Here is a 19259-nt window from a genome sequence, read left to right on the forward strand (position 1 = left end):
CTCCTCCTGCTGCTGCTGCTGCTGCTTTTCACTGCCCTTTTGCTGCTCGGTGCCCAGTCCCAGCCCTGGGCATGGGCACCCCTGTGTGGTGGGTGATGGGGCAGAGGCACTGCCCAGAACGCTGGGAGAGGGGCTGGGGGTAAATCTGAGCAGGTTTTGCTCCTGCTCTGAGCCAAAAGGGCTCGACCCAGGTCCCATGTGGGAGCCAAGAGAGCAGGTCAGGAAGGTGCAGAGCTCCAGCTGGAGCACCTGCCTCTCTGCTTGGAGCTGGTGCTTTGCCAGCACAGCCAAAGAAACCCTCGGGGCTGAACCCAAAGGCCAACACACCCTGTGACAGACACACAGAGCCCAGGGGAAGGGCTGCTGGGGCTTTTCCTGCTGGACTGTGTGCTGAGCTTGGCAGAGCAGCCTCTGGTTTCACCTGGTCAGAGCAGAGCTGCCCTGCTCCTCTCAGACACAGTTTCCACACCACAATGTCCTGCAGTGCCCTCGGAGCTGTTGCCACCCCCCAAAACAGCCACAGAAACACCACTATTGAAAGAGTCCCATCCCAGCATGGGACTGAGCTGCCCAGTGTATGCTTTTAACATTAGAAAGGGGAAACAGTTCAGGAAAAAAGATGCAGACCTGGCAAGTTTTTCTTTGTGGGGGAGAAAAAAAGAAGAAGAAGAAATGGTGGAGAGTTTTGTCCCTGTTCAGAGGGAGAGAGGACGGAGGGACAGCAGGGCAGGGCCGGGGTGTGGGTCGGTGCCCAGGGGTGGTGCTGCTGAGGTTGCAGGGGGTGTTTTGCAGAGGTAACTGCCCCACCCTGGCCCTGAGTGCAGGATTGTGTTCCCACTGACAGCCCTGTCCTTGTCCAGTGGCTGGGGTGTGTTCTGCAGTGCCCTGCAGAGCAGCACGGGGCATTGCAGCAGCTCTGGGCACTTCAGTGATGAACTCAGGGTATCGTGATGTAGAAGTGATGCTGCCAACAGCTGTGGGGTTCAGTGCCCTTGGACAGTCCCCAGCTCTTGCACCTATCCAGAAGTCTCAGCCTTCATTTATTTCAGTAGTGGAGTTTGTAGGGTGTTTTTGCTACTTGACAATAGTCATTGTGTAGATTCCAAAAACAGTAGGCAAATGCGTGGAACCTTCTGTATTTTTTTAACTAGTCTCAGTATCTTGTGATATTTGAAAGGCTGGGGCTGATAGTCCTTTCACAGGAGTAAAAGACACACAGATCAGCTCTAGAACTTCAAAAACTCGTTCTTATTTCTCCAGTGGGCCAGCATGGGTGTAGCCAGGAGGAAAAGCAGACCCCCAGCAAATGACTGCTCTGAGAAAGGAATGGGATATTGAAAACAGCAGGAAAATGTTAATTGTTTGGCCAGTATCTTTGATATGAGCATTGTTCACACAACAAAGCCACCCCATCTGCCACCTGGGATTTTCTTTCTGAGTTTCAAGCAATGTCATTGCAGGCCTCCTGATGAAAGCCAGGCCAAAATCCCTGTGGGAAGGCTGACTAACAGTTGAGAGAGTGGCTGAACAAGAGGCTGCCCCAGTCAGGCAGAGCCCTGGGATGTTCAGACCTTTTTCTTCTGAAGGCAAATAGTTTGCTGTGAACCATTATGAGCTTCTAAGCTTGTGGGATCAGCATAAGGGCTTAGGTCTTGTTGCTTCTAGGGGAGATAAATAGATTATGTGGTGATGTGAGAGGTTACTGGGAGTTACACACAGTCTCTGGTATGTCTTTAATAAGGACAAAGCTCATACTTTGCATCCACTTTGCCTCCATCCCTCTTTTCTTCCCTGCCTCCAGAGCCTCTGCTTGCATGTGTGAGAGCACTCAGGGGCACACACACAAACCACAGACATGGACAAATCACCCACTGGACTAAATGATTTTGAAAAATATTTACAAAGAGAAATAGTCCCTCCCCCTTGGTTGGAATCAGAAAGAAACCAGAACTCTGAAATCCTGCTGCTGAGGCTCTGGTAGGAGAGCAGGAGTCCTTCACCCTCAGCGAGATGCTCTGAGCTCAGAGCAGGGTCTGTGTGTCCTCCAGGGTCACTGGATGTTGCCTTCCAAGTGTGGGAACTCAGCTGAGCCTCTATGAGCCCTACTTTTACCTTCTTAGCCTCTGAGTCCTTTCTACTTCTTGTTTCCATCAATGGAGAAAGCTTTACCTTTCCATTCCATGAATTCCACACCCAGGAACTCCCTTCTGCACAGGGCAGGAAGGGACAGGCAAACCCCAGCAGTGGCTGTGTTTCCTCACTGCTTCTGGGCCAGCTCTCACATATTTGAGGAGGATTTGCCATGGTTCTGCGTGCTTTTAGGGAACTTTCCCACTCACGTGTCTAAACTACATAATTTTTTTTCCCCCTGGAAGAACCAAGGTGGTTTAGAGTTTTCTGCACATATATTTATTGTAGGGAATGTGGGTTAAAAACTTTTGACCCAGCCTAGGCCAATTCTTCAGCGTGGCTGAGGGGAGTGAGAACAAAGCCCATTTTTCTGATTCATGGGCTCTGTGTGCAGGGCAGTGGCACAAGACAGACTGTCCATTCCTTCCCCTCAGCTCATGTCAGTGGCACAGAATGGAAGATTTGCACACAAGAAAAAAGTCTCCTTGAAGTTCCATGAATCATTCTGAGGGCCATTGCCCTACCTTGCCTTTTTTAAGGCTTCTTCCCTAATTCCTCTTCAAGGTATCACGTGAAAGCAAACCACAACAGACTGTGCCACTGCTTGCTCAAGTGGCTTATTTTTATCCAGCAGTGAATATCTTCACTTCCCTCTTTTCCATAGATCAATGGCTCTCCCAAAATCTCTTCCTGCAACAGAGCTCACTGCAAATGTGAGTTTACATATCTGTAGCCCCAGATCTGCACTGGTGGCATCTTCCAGGGTCAAACAACTGACATGTTCTTACTCTTCTTAAATTGTGATGTTTTCATCAAGAGATCATGGAAAAAGTTCAGTGGAAAAAAAATACTGTACTTTCATCTCTGAAAGTCTCTCTTGGCATCACAGTTGCTTCCAAAATTCAGCTGCCCTGTACTGAGCAAAATCAGTCAGTTTACAGCCGTTGTTTTCCATTCCTTTTCATACAAATTTAATTGTTTAGAATTTTAGCTGGCAAGGGCTGAATGGAAATTAGTGAAAGTATCAGTAACTGACCTCTTTTATTTTTAGAAATAATAAGGTACCCACAGTTCCTCCTCTTCTTTCATGTAATCAAAAAGTCAAGATAGTAGATGGTATTGTAAAGGTATGAAATGTTGGCAAGAAAAAAATCAGACACAGCAGGTATTGTGGGCCATCACTGCAGTCAGTCATGGGCCAGGGAATAAAGTACTGATCCCTGAGTTCTCACTTCTCCTTTCTCCCTCAGGAGAAAGGAACCATTCCAGCCACAAAATAACACCAGCCCAAACAGAAATGTGCTGGAGAGAGGAAGGTTTTTAGCCATGCAGAGCAGTGATGTTCTCCCAACAGGACAAGGAGCAGCAGAATATTTCACTTGTTTTCAACCAGGACTTCATCCTCATTTAAGCATGAACAGCAACTGCCTGGGAGTTGTCCCTCAGCCCTACCTGGCTGTGCTCCTAATGCAGTCATTGTAAAAAAAACCACATTGATTTTTTTCCAGTGTGCCTGCCCTGTGTTAACTGGGAAATGAGGAGTGCTGGAATTAAGGCAAGGACTCATTCTGCTGTGCAGTTTATTCTGTTTATATATAATATATATATATTTATAATTCACATATATAATTTCCTACCAAGAGTTGATAAGTCCCTGTCCCCTCCCCAAACCAAAGATGACACTGTTATAAGCATCTTGGCTCAGGAAGGAGATGAAGCTGGCATGAAGCTGAAGGAGACTTGTGACACTGGTAGAGATCTGGACATCTGAGCAGCCTGGAGTCCCAGAGCTCCCAAAATGTGTGTTCTTCCTCTGAGCCAGGGACAAAGCACAACTCCCTGCTACGAGTGACTGCTCCAGATGTCATGCCAGGCACCCTGCTTTGGTGTAACATTGTGCTCTTCCTCTTTTATCTGAGCCCAGAGCGGGTCCAAACTGGAACTTCAAACATACAACCAACAGATGTTGTGAACACCGAGGGCCACAGAGGGCGATTCAGATCCCATGATCCCAAAAGAGGAACTGGCTTTGTGAAATGCTTCCTTGCATGTACCCACAGATACTAGAAATCTCACGAGGACAGCTGAGCTGAGAACATTTCCCCTGCTCAGGAGGAATACTTGGCCAGCCAGAACAAATAAGGACATTTCAGTAACTGCAAACACAGACCAGAGCCCTGCTTCAGCCACACAACTGAAGTGCTGCATCTTTGCCCGACTGCAAACCCAGCTGGATCCTGCAGGCACCTTCTCACTCACAGTCAATTCCCCCAGCCTTCAAATCTCTCCTCTGACTCAAATTTTGTCTCCCTGTACCTGTCGGTCCCACTCTGCCCACCCAGTGTTCAGCTCTTGGAGACACCTGTAACACATCAACTGACTTTTTATTGAAGGTTTTGTTACTCAGAAGGGGTTACTTCTTTTAAAGGAGCACTTGGGTGGATTTCTTTTTCCCCAGGCTGCCAAAACACACAAATATTGTCACGTTTGCTGGGGCTATTTCAAAATAAACAAATGAAGCCTGCAGGCTGGGCAGGGCTGGAGCTCCGGGGCTGCAGGGTGTAAAATTGGAATCCCCGTGTATGGCCACAGGGCTGCTGCCCTTGCACAACAGGCAAAGGAAGGAAGTTGAAAGGAAGCAATTTATGAGTGAGCTCTGAGTAATCCGGTGATCTGGTTTGCAATGCAGAGGTAGAAAAGCCTGTGTGACAGAGGGGATATATGTGGGCTTGTAAATCAGTGCTGAACGGGAAACGAGTGTGAGAAGGAGAAATGGTGCCTGATTTTATCAGTGTGCTCGTGGCAAGGTCATGGGCAGCAGTGGGGGCACAGGACAAAGGGACTGGGGAAAAGAGCAGCAGCTTTTTGTGTTTTACATCTGCACCTCAAATGCCACAGAAATGGACAAGCAGTGTTTGCCTTTCCTCCATAATTTCCTCTGAAGGAGGCAACTGCTGTAGAAGGAAATTATTTTCCCCCAACAGCCAGTCTGAGAAGGATGGGATACATTCACTTATTCAACAGGCAGAGTCCTGATTCAGAGATAATAGAAGGGTTTTTATCCTGTAATTTTGCTTATCACTCTCCTTTACTTTTCCATAGTTCTTAATCATGAACAGCTTCAGATAGAACAAAACACACTTGAAGTCACTCAGCTGCTGTGCTGAGCTTGAACACAACTTTACAGCAACTTTTTCTAGAGACCAATAATGTTTAATGAGTTTTACCCCATGTCATTTGGCACTTTTGTCAAATTAACTTCTTGGACCTGTCAATGATCAAAGGTGTCATAAAGCATAAGAGTAAAGGCTGTCTATTGTTCCAATTCTTAATATTTTTTTTTTAATTGAAAAAGAACCAGACCCCTGGTACATCCTAGAGCTTTGATAATCTCTGAGGGTTCAGACAAGGTTTTTGGAATTTATCAAAACATATACTTGAGGCTTTTAAGGTTTGGTAATCAATATTCAATTTAATCTTTTATAAACAGCTCCAGCCTACCAAATATTATGCATTTTTTTAAAGGAAAAGGTCTAATGGTGACGCTTCTCGCTCCAAAGATGAAGTCCAGCACTTAGAAAGGTACAAGAAATGTAAATTGAACAGAGAATTTGAAACCATCTGCTGAATTTTTATTTAATTAAGGTCTCATCTGCATTTGAAACACAAATTAAGGTAAAGTGTGAATTTAAATGAAAAAGAGATTGATGAATAACTTCACGGACATTCGAGTTCTGGAACAAGAGTGCATTGTCCTTATTTACCTTAATACACTTGGAAATTATGTTATTCAAATTGGAAACACAAGATTCTCCCTTCAAGAGCAAGAGCATCAACACTTGGAGTTAGTCAGAAACACTCAGGAGCAACACATGCAAGAGAGTTTATAAGAAAATTTAGCAAGGAATTGTGAAATGAGCTTTGTGCTCCAAATGTACCACATTTCATAGAACTTTAGGGAAGTTTCAAGTGCACAACTTACTCAGACCTCTCACAGATTGTTCTGAGGAAAATCTTCCTTGGGTGTAAATCTGGTGTAATAAGGGTGTGTTGTTTAAGGACACCAAGAACACCAAACCCAAGTGCAATCACAGGCAGTTTGGGGCTCTACAGGTCCTCTGGATTTTGCCAGATAGATTCAATCTGAGCACAGGGAAGTTGCAAAACTTGAACACTCCAGGGACAGTGTAAGGTTGAATCCTAGTCTAGCAGGGCAGAACTGATCCAAAAGTCCATCCTGAAACTCAAGATTTCCTGGGATCTCTCCAGCCACAGAGCAAAGGGTCCAACTCATTCATTGCAGCACCAAGGAGGCTTTTCTGTTCTCCAGAACAGGACTTGCACCCAGGCATTGAGAAATCTTCCCTTTAACTTGGCCTGAGCTGCAGCAAGCCTGAAACTCCCACTGAGCCGCCCCATGAAACTGGTGAGACACTGGTTTTCCATGAAAAACCCCAGTGGTGAAATGCACTGATTTCAGCCCCACTTTGGCCATGCTCAGTTTTTGTGCCACGGACAGTGTTCCTCTGCCCCCACTGCCCTGCAGAGCAGAACCAACTTTATCAGGGGTTAGAAGATCCAGAATTCTTATCTTTGAATCTTCTCCAACAAGTCAGGCTTTAGTGATTCACATAAAATAGGCTCTGGAGACAAATTTCAGAATGTGAGGCACTCTTTTCTCATTGGTTGTCAGGATGGATGAAAACCAGGGTGTTCGACCACACAGGCTTTGGAACTGGTACAGCCTTGCTCAGCTCAGGGGAGCTTAGCTGGTGATTTCAAGGGAAACATGAAAATGGAGACTGAATCTGACCCAAACCAGGTTACTGGTCTGGTTCTGAAAAATAGAAACATAATTTTTCCTTTCTAGGAAGCCAAAATAATGGTATTGACAGTGGGCCTACATCAGGCATTTCATTACAGAAGGTCACACGTGAACATGTTCCTCTTCCTTTGACAATTGGGTGGACCACCATATATGCTGGAACAGTATTAAAATAAAAAAAAGATAAAATTAGAGTCCTGACCACACTAATAGTCCCACCAGGGAACGGTGATGAACTCACAGTGTGGATGATAAAAAGAGCAGCTGTGGCAATCTCATATTCATTGCTTGTGTTTACAGCCTTCTGCAGAAAGTAGGAAGCACTTTACTTCAACACCCAAATACATGTAATTTCTCCCCCCTCAAAGAAACAAATATTTATTTTTAAAATTATTTCTCCCCACATTACTTTGTCTCGGAGACAAAACTTACCTCATGATGCAAAAAGCAAAGACAGAGCAGATTACACCGAAGCCTAAAACCTGCCTGTAAGTAAATAAAATCAAACAACTCTAATAATAAAAAAAAAAGTTAATTCTAGTCTTTTGTTTGTTTCCATTGTAAAATTGCCATGGGACTGAGGAAATATAGTAGTGCTTAATTTTAATAGTTCCATCATCGTAGATTGGCTGGGTATTAATTGTGTTAATGGTGATCATACTGAATTCATTTGGTATTTATTGAGAGACCACCTGTGCACCCATATGGTTTCCATCATTATTTAGGAGTAGTTAATGGACCCATTAGGAGTTAGCAGAGAGATGTGGGCTGGCAGTACTTCCCAAGAGTGGTAGAAACATTCTGTTGATATCCATTGCATTTTGAGGATTTTCCAAAGAGCTATTTGCTTCCCACCAATTTTCTTTCTCTTTAAATTATATATACTCTCATCTTAGCCTACAGGAACTCCCAGAAAAATGAATTCATGACTCTTTGCCGATGACAAATCTAAGGGGACAACCTTTCCCCCTTTTGATTTTGCAAAATCTCTCTCGGAACGTTTCCTGCGCAGCTCCCCGGGGGAAGCAGGGCCCAGGAAAGCTTCCAGCATCTCTGCTGGGTGGGTGCACTCGTGTGCTGGGGGGAGAGGCTGGGGGAGGCTGGGGAAAAGGGGAAATGTTTGCTGGGGCTCTGCAGTGGGACAGCTTTGCCCACGCAATCCACAGCCGGGGTTGTGCAAGAGCAGAAAGCTGCGGTGGGGAGGGGACGGAGGGGGAGTCACATGCAGGGAGTCAGCCCTGGCTGTCAGCAGAGGAGCAGGAAGAATGCCTGGCTGGGTGTGGTGGTAACAGGCTGCTGGCTGACCACAGTGACCTCCTGCTTTGATCCACAGGGCTGACAGGACACTGCTCAGGCCCTGCTGCTGCCCGGGGCAGCAAACCTGCCGTGGTGGAGCAGAGGATTCCATGTTTGGTGCCACCACAATGGAGATGGGGCAGCATCTGGGTGTCTTCAGTGCAAAAGGACAGTTCCTTTCAGCTGCAGTCTCTGAAGCAGTCTGAAAGGAGTTAAGGGTTTGTTTCCCCAGAAACAGGGAATCTAGCACCCCACCCATCCCCAAATTAGCCATAACCAGGGTAATTTGGTTATGTAAACTTTGCTCTGTCCCAGCATCCAGCTGTCAGCCACCTTCCAGAACATCTGGAGTTATTGGCCAATGGCAACCAAATTCAAGAGAACAGGAGAGATCTCAAAGGTTTTAGATTCATACAGGTTTTGTAAAAATGTGGGGAGAGGATGGAGGAAGAGGAGAGATCCCAGCTCATGCCTTTACAGAGTACAAGGGGCTCAGTCTTGGCTCAGTTTTGTAGTCCCAGACAACAGAGACTCCTCAGTGAACTCTTCTCTCCCTTACAGGTGTCTGAAAGGTTTCCTCCCCTTTTTAAATGTTTTTAAAACTCTTTCCTTCTCACAGACACAATTAATGAGGAAAGAAGCATTAATGCAGCTCTCCTAGATTTCAAGTAAGTCAGGAAGCCACACATCATGAGAAACCTAAATTTATTTGTTGTCTTGTTTGTGGAAATACTTGTTTTAGTAAACAAGGAAGAGATCAAGCTGTCTGCTGTTTTTGTTAAATAAACAATTGAGTTAACACTTATTTATCATGAGTGTGTTCACATCGTGAATGAGGCCTGAAACAATCATTTCTGCATGTAGGGAATACAATCAAGGTGTTTTTTGGCATGACTGGTGATTATTCATACTTATATTCACAACCTGATGTTGTTAAGTGAGGCTGTGTTCCCACAGTCACACCTTTGGCATTTAAGGAAGGCTCTTTCTGTAGCTTGGGAAGCCAGCTCAGATGTCAGTGCACCTCTCAACAAGGACCCCTTCCTTTTCTAAACTCTGTGTGTTGGGGCTGTTTCCTTAACCAGCTATTAATGAAATAGATGCTTTTACATTAGCATTTCCATAATTCCCTTTTGAGGGAAATCTCCCAAATGTCTTAATTTACTATGCTTAGGTTGGAAGTGCACAACAGCCTTGAAGTGTGCAAATTCCACTATTTTCAAGGAAATTCAAGCCAAGAGGTGTGCATTCAAAGGGCTTCAACTGCTAGTGAGCTTTTAGACCAGTGCACTGGATTAAATCCACTACAAAATAGCCCCCAAACGTAGAATATGAAGGTTGGGCTCACTCTCCCCAGCAGTTCCATCACAGACTCACCTCCATTGCATGTTGTGTTTGTGCCCATTCAGTGCTCTGTGAGATCAGAGAATGTGAGCAGGGTTATTGCACTGAGAGAAGCTGCTGAAGAACAGAGATTGTAAAGATATTTCCTAAATTTTAAGAACACTTCTCAGTTCATTTTTTCTTTCTAGCTGCTGCTCAATAACAGAGCAGTGCTTTTGCTTTTTGTTTCGTGTGTCAGTGATGAAAAATGTCAGTGGCTTGAAATTTCACAACACCCAGAAGAAGGGAGGATTTGATGGTTCCCCAGCAAAATCTAACAGCTGTCCAGCCTTCCCAGCCCTCAGCCTGGCTGTGCCACAGGGGCAAGAGCCATTCATGGGTGGCTCCTCAGAGGGCTGCAAGAAGGGAGTTGTCCTGCCCTGACAGACATTACCTCCAGGGAGAGGAAAGCCTGGTTACCCCCTGCTTACAAAACCTGGGGGCAAAACCAAAAGACAGGGGCAGAAAAGCTGAAGCCCTTTTGCCCCTGGGGAAGGTGGAGGTCAGATCTTCACAAGTGTGGGCAGCCCTGAACCAGCTCACACGTCCAGGGGAAGGAGCTGCAGGAACGTTCAGTGTTGTCTGGTGGGTTTGGAAAAGAACAGAAGGCTGGGGCTTGGCTAGTTGTTACAGAATTTAGTGGCATCTTTCTGAAAAGGAACAATTTGAAACTGAAATGTTCTCTGCCATGAATTGCCTTTGATTCCTCAGATTTTCTTTGGTCTCATACAGCCTTACCATCCTTTCCCTGCCACGATTTCCTCTCATCCTGTCTCACCACTCTTAATAATGTTACCATTATGCTTTTAAGTTTTTTTTTCCTCACTTTCTATAAAAGGACCTAAATCACAAACATTTTTAATTCCAGGACCTTCGTGCTTGTATTTCTTCAATACTGCAATATCTGTGTTTTTCAATTTTTCCCTATTTGCATTTTCTCTCATCTAGTTCTAGCACTCCTGCCTTTGTTTAGTCTACCGTCTTTACTTTTCCTCTCTACTTTGCAAAAACACAGTATTAAAACTGTTGGAGTTGTTTTACATTGGAAAGTTTAGCTTCTCTGTGGCTCCACATATCTGAAACCCCTCTGTGCTGTTCCAGTGCCACAAAATGATGCCAAATTTCCACAGGGTACCCCTGCTCAGCTGTGCAGAGCTGTGCTTGCTGCTACCTGTCCTGGTCTAGCTGTTCCAGTGCATGACATATTTTAGGGAATTACTGCCCAATGTGGGTTTTTTTGCACTCTGCTTTCTTACCTTCCTTTCTAATGTGACGAACCTGTACACAAGGGCTTTAAAATTTAGTGTCACATTGGAACCATTTCGCTGCCTGTTACTTAAAATCCCTCCCTCATCCTTTTTTCTTTTAGGGCCCAGGTACCTGAGGCTGCACCTGAAATGCAAAACATCTCCATGCTTTATTCTATAACAAAGCACTGGAACCAAGGCAAGCTGAAGCTATTTTCTTCTAAAACCCCCTTTTAAGCTAAGCTGAGCAGCCAGAGGATTCTCCTGGAAATCCCCACTGAAGCAGCATTCCAGCAGTTCCACGAGGTGCAATGATCCAGCACATCTTCCCTGCACGTGTGCTGATGGTCAGGTCTGTTCCAGAACTGTCACCTCCTGGTGTGCTTTTGGGCTGTGAACAGCAGGAATGTAGCTCAGGGTGCTGAAGGTACTTTCCCTGTGTGAGGCAGGTCCTGCCCAAATAAAAGGGAAGCCAAAGAGAGTGTTTGAAGGTTATTCCTGTTCCCAGTGGAAATCCAGCATGAACAAGAAGTGCTTGCACACGTGCTGGATGCTGGGAGGAGGCTGCGTGTGGTGGCACTGCCTCTCAGGCCACGTGGCTTTTCCCACAGAGATGTTCTGTGCTTGGAAGTCAGGGAGCTGGTGAGCTCCTGGGCAGGGATCTCAAGGGAAGCAATGGGCTGTGCCTGTATCTCTCCACACTCACACAGCACCATTAGTGCTGGGTCACCCCAAAGTGACAGGGAAAGCAGGCACTCACCTGCAGGGCAGCCAGGATGCTCCAGCTCTGCAGGAGGAGGAAGCAGAAGAGGAACTGAACTTCCTGGGGTTCGTCTGTGCCAGCAGTTAACAACAGATCCAGGCATTTTTGTGTCCAGCCTTGCACATCTTCCACCCACATTGATCTGTCATGGATTATAGGAAACATTTCCCACAACTTTAGAGACCTCCTGTGTCTAAATATGTCTGAGGAACCCACTCTTCTTACATGGTTTGTGCATTAGCAGGTGAGGGATGGAAGGATCTAACCCTGGGGTCAGGTGTGAACCTGCCCTTACCTGACAGCACAGATCTGTTCCTGAGCTACATGGACCCAGTGACACACAAGGGTTTGCTTATAAATGGGGTCTAGCTCTGAATTAGTGGCTTTTAGCACTGCCATGGAGGGTGAGCTCAGTCCCACAACTTGGGGAAGAGCAGGTAAGATGTACAGAACCAGGAAAGTCATTGCCATCAGCCTTTGATCCTTAACTTGTGTGTTCAGACTCCACAGAAACTCCCCCTAAACCTAAATACCTCATTATTTATATTTATGATTATATTTTTTAATGGACTTCTACCCTTCCTTCCCCTGGGTATAATCTGTGTGGCAAAAAATACTGTGAGTTCTGGTCTGTCCCCCATGTTTTGACTCCCAGGGAACTGAAGAACCGTGAGAAGGTCTGATGTGATGTTATTTCAGCCCCACAAATAGCTCCTGAGTGATTCAAAGTGCTTGCAAAAAAAGAAAAAAAAAAGGAAAAAGTAAACACAAATACCTGGAATGAAAATATAAGTCCCCAGAGCCACACACGCTGCAGTCTGTCAGAGCAGGAAGGACTGACAGACCAAGCCCTCTTAGTGGTGTCTAATGTCTCTAAAAGGTTCTCTGGGTGACTTGTCCACATTTAGCACTGCATTCAAGGGGAAGTTGAACAAGTTGTTTTGTTCCTTGTCACCAGTTTTACTCAGCTGCCTGTTGCTCCTCTTCTCTGAGACCTTGGCAGAGACTGGACCAGAGCTCAGACTTGTAAATCAGTGAAGCTCCATGGCTGTCAGCTACAGAGCTGGATATAGAATTTTTCCTCCCAGTCCTCTGCTCCTCCAGGCTCACCTGGAGCATGGCAGGAATTTCAGGTGCATCACTGGTGCTGCCCTGAATGAGCAGTGCTTCCCCTTCTGAGCACGGGGCTCATCCTGGGACCAGCTACATCTGAACTTGAACCATCTGCTCCCAGGGCAATGGCTTGACATTGTCTATCCCACCCCATCTCACCCCATCCCATCCCACCTACCCTATCCCAGCCCCAGGGACAGGACCATGCAGGAAAGGTTATTATATGCCCAACTTGTGTTCCCCCCTCAGGGCAGACCCAGCCACTGTGCTGGAGTGGGTTTTTCCACAGCCTGTGGGAATCCATCCCAGCTGATCCCAGTGCAGACCAACCTGGCTTTTGTTACTCTCTGTGGGAGGCCACAGGTATTATTTTTTGTGGCTGTGTAAAACCACCACACATTGACTATAAACTCCAAGTAATCTGCAAGGGATGTTATGCCCCATTCATTTGTTACTTCATTTTAGCCTTTATTTTCTTAAATGAATGGATCTTTATTTATTTTCCTTGTTTTAGACATGAACATATCACATATAGTGATGGATTCAAGAGTCCATCAACAGTAGAACTCTTGGTTCTAAAGCAAGGAGTACCCAAATGTCATGGAATGGAGAGTTGTACTCCATGGCACAGCAGATTGGAGCCAGTAAATGTCCAATTTAGGATAATACTGAAAAGCCTGACCTTGGTTTTACCCACATAGCATCAAGGTTTCAGCACCAACCAGGAGTTATTCACAGTGGTGCCCTGGGAGAGATGGGATCTACTGGGACTTTTTGGCTGTCAGTGATGTAAAATGCCTGTTTGGGGAGGAAACAGCATTCCTGGACCACTGGGCTGTAGGTCATGATACCCAAGACATCACTGTCATTTCGATTGTGCCCATTTGCCCTGAACGTGGGACAAAGCCTTTAACCTCCTTGTCCCTCCATCCAGCCCTTGGCCTGGCACAGCCTGGCTGCAGTGACTGTATCACCCACATGGACTCTAGAATGAAAAGGTGGATCATGCACAGAAGTGAATCTGGAAGAGAGAGGTTTATATCTAAAGAGAAAAAACTTTTTGGAGACAGGCTGCAAAGCCACAGCCTAAATTCTCCAAGTTTCCAATTAATTTAAGCCCAGGTCTTAAGCTCAAGCACATCTGGAACAATTACTGCTCCACACATGTGCTACATGTCCTCAAAGAAAATCTGATAAAACAAAATAATAAAAACCCCCCGAGCAGAACCATCTCCCTGGCTTTTTTGTGGAACCAAGACAGGGCTGCTACCAAACTCAGTGCCAACAACTCTGGAAGGCCCAAACAGAGTTATATAATAATGACAAATGTCAAACAAACTGCAGAAAGTGGGGGCAGGGGGAAACACCTCCCTCCCTGCTCCTCTTTCCCCAATCCACCCGTGTGTGAGTGGCTCTGACAAACCCTTGGCAGCAGCTGGCACACTGGGCCTGGGCAGGTGCCAGCCACGGGGGCTCCCACTGCTTTTGGAAGCTGTATTTTATGTATATATATATATATATAAATACCCATGTATCAATCTGAATGGCTGAGTGAGCCACTGAAACCAAGACAAGCAGAGGCAGAACCGTGCACACACTCTACATGTTCTCCAGACTCTGGGTCTGTGACTGTGCCAGGCCAACTCCTCTAATGAGCTTCTTATGCAACTTTATTTCAGCTACAAGGACCCCAGGTCTTCTTTCAATCAGTAGGAAACTTTCAGCTGATTTTGGAGACCAGTATTTTGTCATAGATTTTTCAGGTGAAAGAAGCTGCAGCATTTGGATTTCAGTGTCCCAATCATGAAGATTTCTCTGTGCAATAAGAAATCAATTGGATTTTTCTATGCAATTAGCTACAGAAATACGCCATTTTCCTATTTGTGCCTATGATTTATTCTGTGGAGCATCTCCTTAGTGAGGTGACACTTGATGCTTCACAAAAAGGGAAAAAGTTACAGCCTCTGGCCCAAAGAAATGCCCAGTGAGATGCTTGTTGCTGATGTTTGAAAGCAGCAGAAAGAGCTGCAAGGAAGAAGGTCCCTCTGAAGCAGAGGTGTGGCCATGAGAGCCCTTCAGGAGCCAAAGGGTTTGTCTGGGTCAAGGTGCTGGAGGCTGAGGCAGCAGGGCAGGTTGGTATGGTCACCCAGAGAGGAGCACAGCCCCTGTTGAACTCTCTGGTTGCACCCTGTTATCAGGTGTCTCAAGGGGAACCAGGGCTCAGACCTGCCTGAGCACTCCATGTCTTGGGGTCACACCACATAAGTGTCACTTCTTATTTTTCTGACCCCTGCAATGTCTCTGAGCATCTGTCCTGTGCAGGCACTCAGCCATGCCTGAAAAGAAAACCCTTCAGAAAAACAGTGTCTTAACTTGAGCTGGAAAATGGAGCACAGGCTCCAACTCAGACCAAACATCAGGACCTCTCATTTCTTCTTTAGTTTTAAGACTCACATCAGCAACAGGGAATGGAAAAAACGTGTGAATCAGGTCATTTCCAAGTTATGTGATTCACTCTGATAGGATGTTGCATTTCTGTGTCTCTCTTCAAGGAATCATGTGGAACAAAACCACAACGGGCTGCTGACTTAGTGTGGGGTGGGGGTGGGTGGAGGGAAAGAGCAAAAGTGCCTTTTATTTTAGAAAATAATTGTCATGCTTATCTTCTTCCAGGTGTCTCCAAGGCCTGTAGACATTGGACAGGATTGCCATGAACGAGAACTTTTGCCCACAGCTCTGTCCCATTATCTCTGTCACATATAATGGAGCTGGAGGCTTGTGGTGAGTGACCTCAGCACTGTTGTGAAAGCAGTTTGCTTGCATTGCTCTCACAACACGTGATTCCATAAGAAACACCACTCCATGGCCAGCTGTTTTCCCTTAACTCTTTCCTGGGAGGAAAAGCACTGAATACACACAGATATGGGACCCTCTGGCATTTGCCACACCAGTGCCCTCCAGGTGGAGTCTCTGTGCCCAGGAGGGCTGCAGTCCTGGGGGCAGTGCAGGCTGTGCCAGGGGGACACTGTGTGAGGTGGCCTTGCTGCTTTTTGTCACACACAGCACAGAGAGCTGCCCCCCCCTCCAGGGTGAGGGGCTGTGCACAGGCAGAGCCCAGCACTGACCTCGTGGTGCCTGTTTGCCAGCCCAGATCACTCTGGCTCCCCTGAAACTACATGATGGGCATTTTATTAGTCCTGTGTTAGGAGTGTGTGAAGGGAGCAACAGAGTTTGGGATTAAACAGATTTTTTTCTTTCTCTAGAAAAGTTGAAATACCGGGAGGACAGAAAACAGAGAAGTCCTGTCCTCGTTAGACATCTCTATCAAGTATGTGCTTTCTTCTCACAACACTCTTTTTTCCCTCCTACTTTCACAGAATCACAGAACATGCTGAGTTGGAAGGGACCCACAAGGATGGAGTTCAACTCTTAGCCCTGTATGTAGCAGGGAAGGGACTCTGCTCTCACCTGGCAGAGCAAACAGTGCAGTGAAACTCCCTCCTGCTATGCAGGGAAACCTTGTTCTGTGAGGTCCTCCCAGTGTTCTGAATACAGATGTCTCCTGAGTGATGACAGCTTCACACTGGAGACTCCCAGCAGCAGGAAAGCAGAGCCAGTAAGAAGGTGGGAGCACACAGCAGCTTATCACTGTGCAGGAGGAAAGTGTCCCTGCCACGTGATGGAGGGTGTCATATTTTGTGAAGAGTCTTCATTTTAACACATTAAAGCTTGTTGTTTGCAATCTGGATGAAGCCCAGGTGTTGCAGAGGGACGACCATCACCTGCCCCTCCAAGGTGCACCCTCGTGGTGTGGGGCTGAGCACAGGGAGGGTCCTGAGGGCCACAGAAGCTTCCCAAGTCCCAGGTACCACCATGGTCAGGGCACTGCTGGCTGCCACTGATCACAGTGTGGACACCTCCTCAGCTGCTCACATGAGCCCTTCTGACTCATTTCCACTTAGAGTCTGGATGACAGTTTGGTTTGAATTAGCCATGGGCTGAAGCCAAAACCCTGGATCTGAACTTCCTCAGATTTTGGGAAGACTCCATTCTGGATCCAAGCTTAGCACATGGCTCTGAGTTACAAAAAGGTTGCAGCCAAACCCTGGATCAGAACATTCCCAGAATATGGGGAAGCTCAGAGTCTGCCTTTGATGCTGGGATCGTCTCAAGCATAGGCTTCCAAGGATGAAATACTGTCCTGATGTTGGGCTACTCCTTGTTTTCTTCCATAGCTGCTGCAATTTTAGCACTGAAAATGTACCTTCTCAGTTCTTGGAAAAAAAAGAGGGGGGATGTATTTCAACTGCAAAAGCATCTTCTTTTGAATTTGGCTGTTGGATATAAAGAGGCTTTTTGGCTTCAGAGCCCTGGCCACCAGTACCACCATTACCACCAGTGCCACCAGTACCACCATTACCACCAGTGCCAGCAGTGCCAGCAGTGCCAGCAGTGCCTTTCAGTGCAGGAGTTCTGGCTGAGGCACAGTGCCTGCAGCAAGAGCTCCTCGGGTGTGTGTTAGCCCTGAGCTCACCAGCACAGGAATCCTTCGAAGAAAAGCAAAGGGCTGAAGAGTAACAAAATTCCACTTTCAAGCTGCTCGGGAGACACGGTGCTAACAAACAGCCCCCAGAAGGCGAGATCCTGCAATCTGCTGCTGCAGAGCTGCTGAGAAGCCCGTTCTCAAGTCCCAGGGATCTCAGTGTGTGAAGCTCGGGCAGGGAAGCATGAGAATTCCCACAGAAGGTGTCCCTGGGAACGTCTGGAACACGTCGAGCCGCCTGCCACCGTGTGCGAGGAGATGTCAGCCCCCAGAGCAGCTCTGCCAGCACAGCTCGGTGTCAGTAGCTCGAGGTTTACACACTTCAGTTGACACCTCTCCCTTGTCCTACAGATGTTGCACTCCATTTGGGATGGAGCCTCAAACGGTGCAGCTGTTTGAACACATGTGCATTTTCCACTCAGCAAACCGCAAGAACAAGGCAGCAGGGTACAGGTTTGGATCCCAGGGCTACAAGGAGAGCAGCAGGGGTACAGGTTTGGATCCTAGGGCTACAAGGAGAGCAGCAGGAATGGGGTTTCTTTGGGAAATCTCGGCGGTTTCTCCTGGAGTGTCTCTCATTCCCATTTTATTCACTGCCTGTGCTGCTCTCAGGCCATGGGGAAGGTAAGGGCTGATTGATATTGTAAGTGACAACTGAGGCCTTGAAATGATTCCTTTGGTTCATCTTGGAGGTGATAAGCCCAGAGCATTTTGCTAGTTCTAGAGAAGTAGAGTAATTTTGGCTTTTATTTGCAAAAATGCGCTTTATTCCAACTCCTATTAATCCACTGTTGTGAATAAATTAGAGCCTGCCCCAATAAAGGAGTTTAGAGAGGAATTATCAGATATGCTCAGAAGGGAAAGATTTTATAATATTCTTTCCCCTTTTGCTGTGACAGGATACAAGAAGAGATGACCAGGTCTCACCAGGAGTCTCACAAAATTATTGAATACCCACTCTTCTATCAATAGAGTAAAAAAGATGGGGAGAGTCCCAGGAGTGATTTAACAGAAAAAAGTGAGCCCCAAAATGGGCTTCTTAAGGAACAGGAGACCTCAGGTGTCATTATTCTCTCATTGCCAAGGGCATCCATTGCAGGTACCCTCAATTGTTTGACTCTGATTTACATCAGTTGGTGTAAGGTGAATTGCACTTCTTTTTCACCTGATCCAACATCTGGTTTTTTGAAAAACAGATGTGCACAAATCAATCTGATTAATGTGCTTGATTCTGCAATTACTGCAGGATAAATCAGCAGCACACTAAAATCAACCTGGTGTCAAATTCTTGCTCCTACACCTTCAGTATTCAGCCTGACTTGAATTAGGTCTTTGCTTTGTGAAACCTTTTTAGACACAGAAGGGCCAGAGTAAAATCCTCAGTGCCAGGACATGGAGTATTTCAGATGATCTGATGTGGATGTACCAAAAATGGGGCTTCAGTGAAAAAAATTCATGCCTTTAAAGAGGCCACAGGCTATCTTGTGTGCTAACAGGGCAGCAAGATCAAAGTTACTCAAGCTTTGATATTAATTGAAGTTGTCAAAGGAAAATACAAATATATCAAATATAAACACTAATATAAATATATCATATATATAATATCAAAATAAAGACTGGTGTTGATACTGATTGTTACTTGACCTTGATATTGGTGTAAGGGAGAGCAATTAAGACAAGAAAAAACAGAGAAAGATTTTTTTCCCCTTATTCCTGCTGTCACAGCTGCCCTTCATCTCCTTCAATATGGGTCTTACCATCAAAATTCCAATCCAGATCCAAATCTGTATTTTCCCTGAATCTCAGAGTGCTTTCAGCAGGAAGCCATCACTTTTTTTTCTTTTTTTCTTTTTTTTTTTTTTCTTTTTTTTTTTTTGGTTTTCAGCTGAAAGCTAATAAATGTGCTCTATAAAAAATGAGTTTGGCCAACATCTGGAGGCAGATAAAAATCCTCCAAGC

At 46.0% G+C, this 19259-nt stretch overlaps 1 long non-coding RNA gene across 1 annotated transcript; it reads left to right on the plus strand.

Annotated features, from left to right (window-relative positions):
* The first annotated feature begins 16260 nt into the window (after window positions 1–16260).
* Window positions 16261–18301, plus strand: LOC116795565. The gene is made up of 3 exons (XR_004360082.1): window positions 16261–16381; window positions 17652–17753; window positions 18200–18301. It is a non-coding gene; the product is annotated as an uncharacterized LOC116795565 (long non-coding RNA).
* The last annotated feature ends 958 nt before the right edge of the window (window positions 18302–19259 follow it).

The sequence above is a fragment of the Chiroxiphia lanceolata genome, chromosome 17 (genome assembly GCF_009829145.1).
Source record: "Chiroxiphia lanceolata isolate bChiLan1 chromosome 17, bChiLan1.pri, whole genome shotgun sequence".
Taxonomy (NCBI): domain Eukaryota; kingdom Metazoa; phylum Chordata; class Aves; order Passeriformes; family Pipridae; genus Chiroxiphia; species Chiroxiphia lanceolata.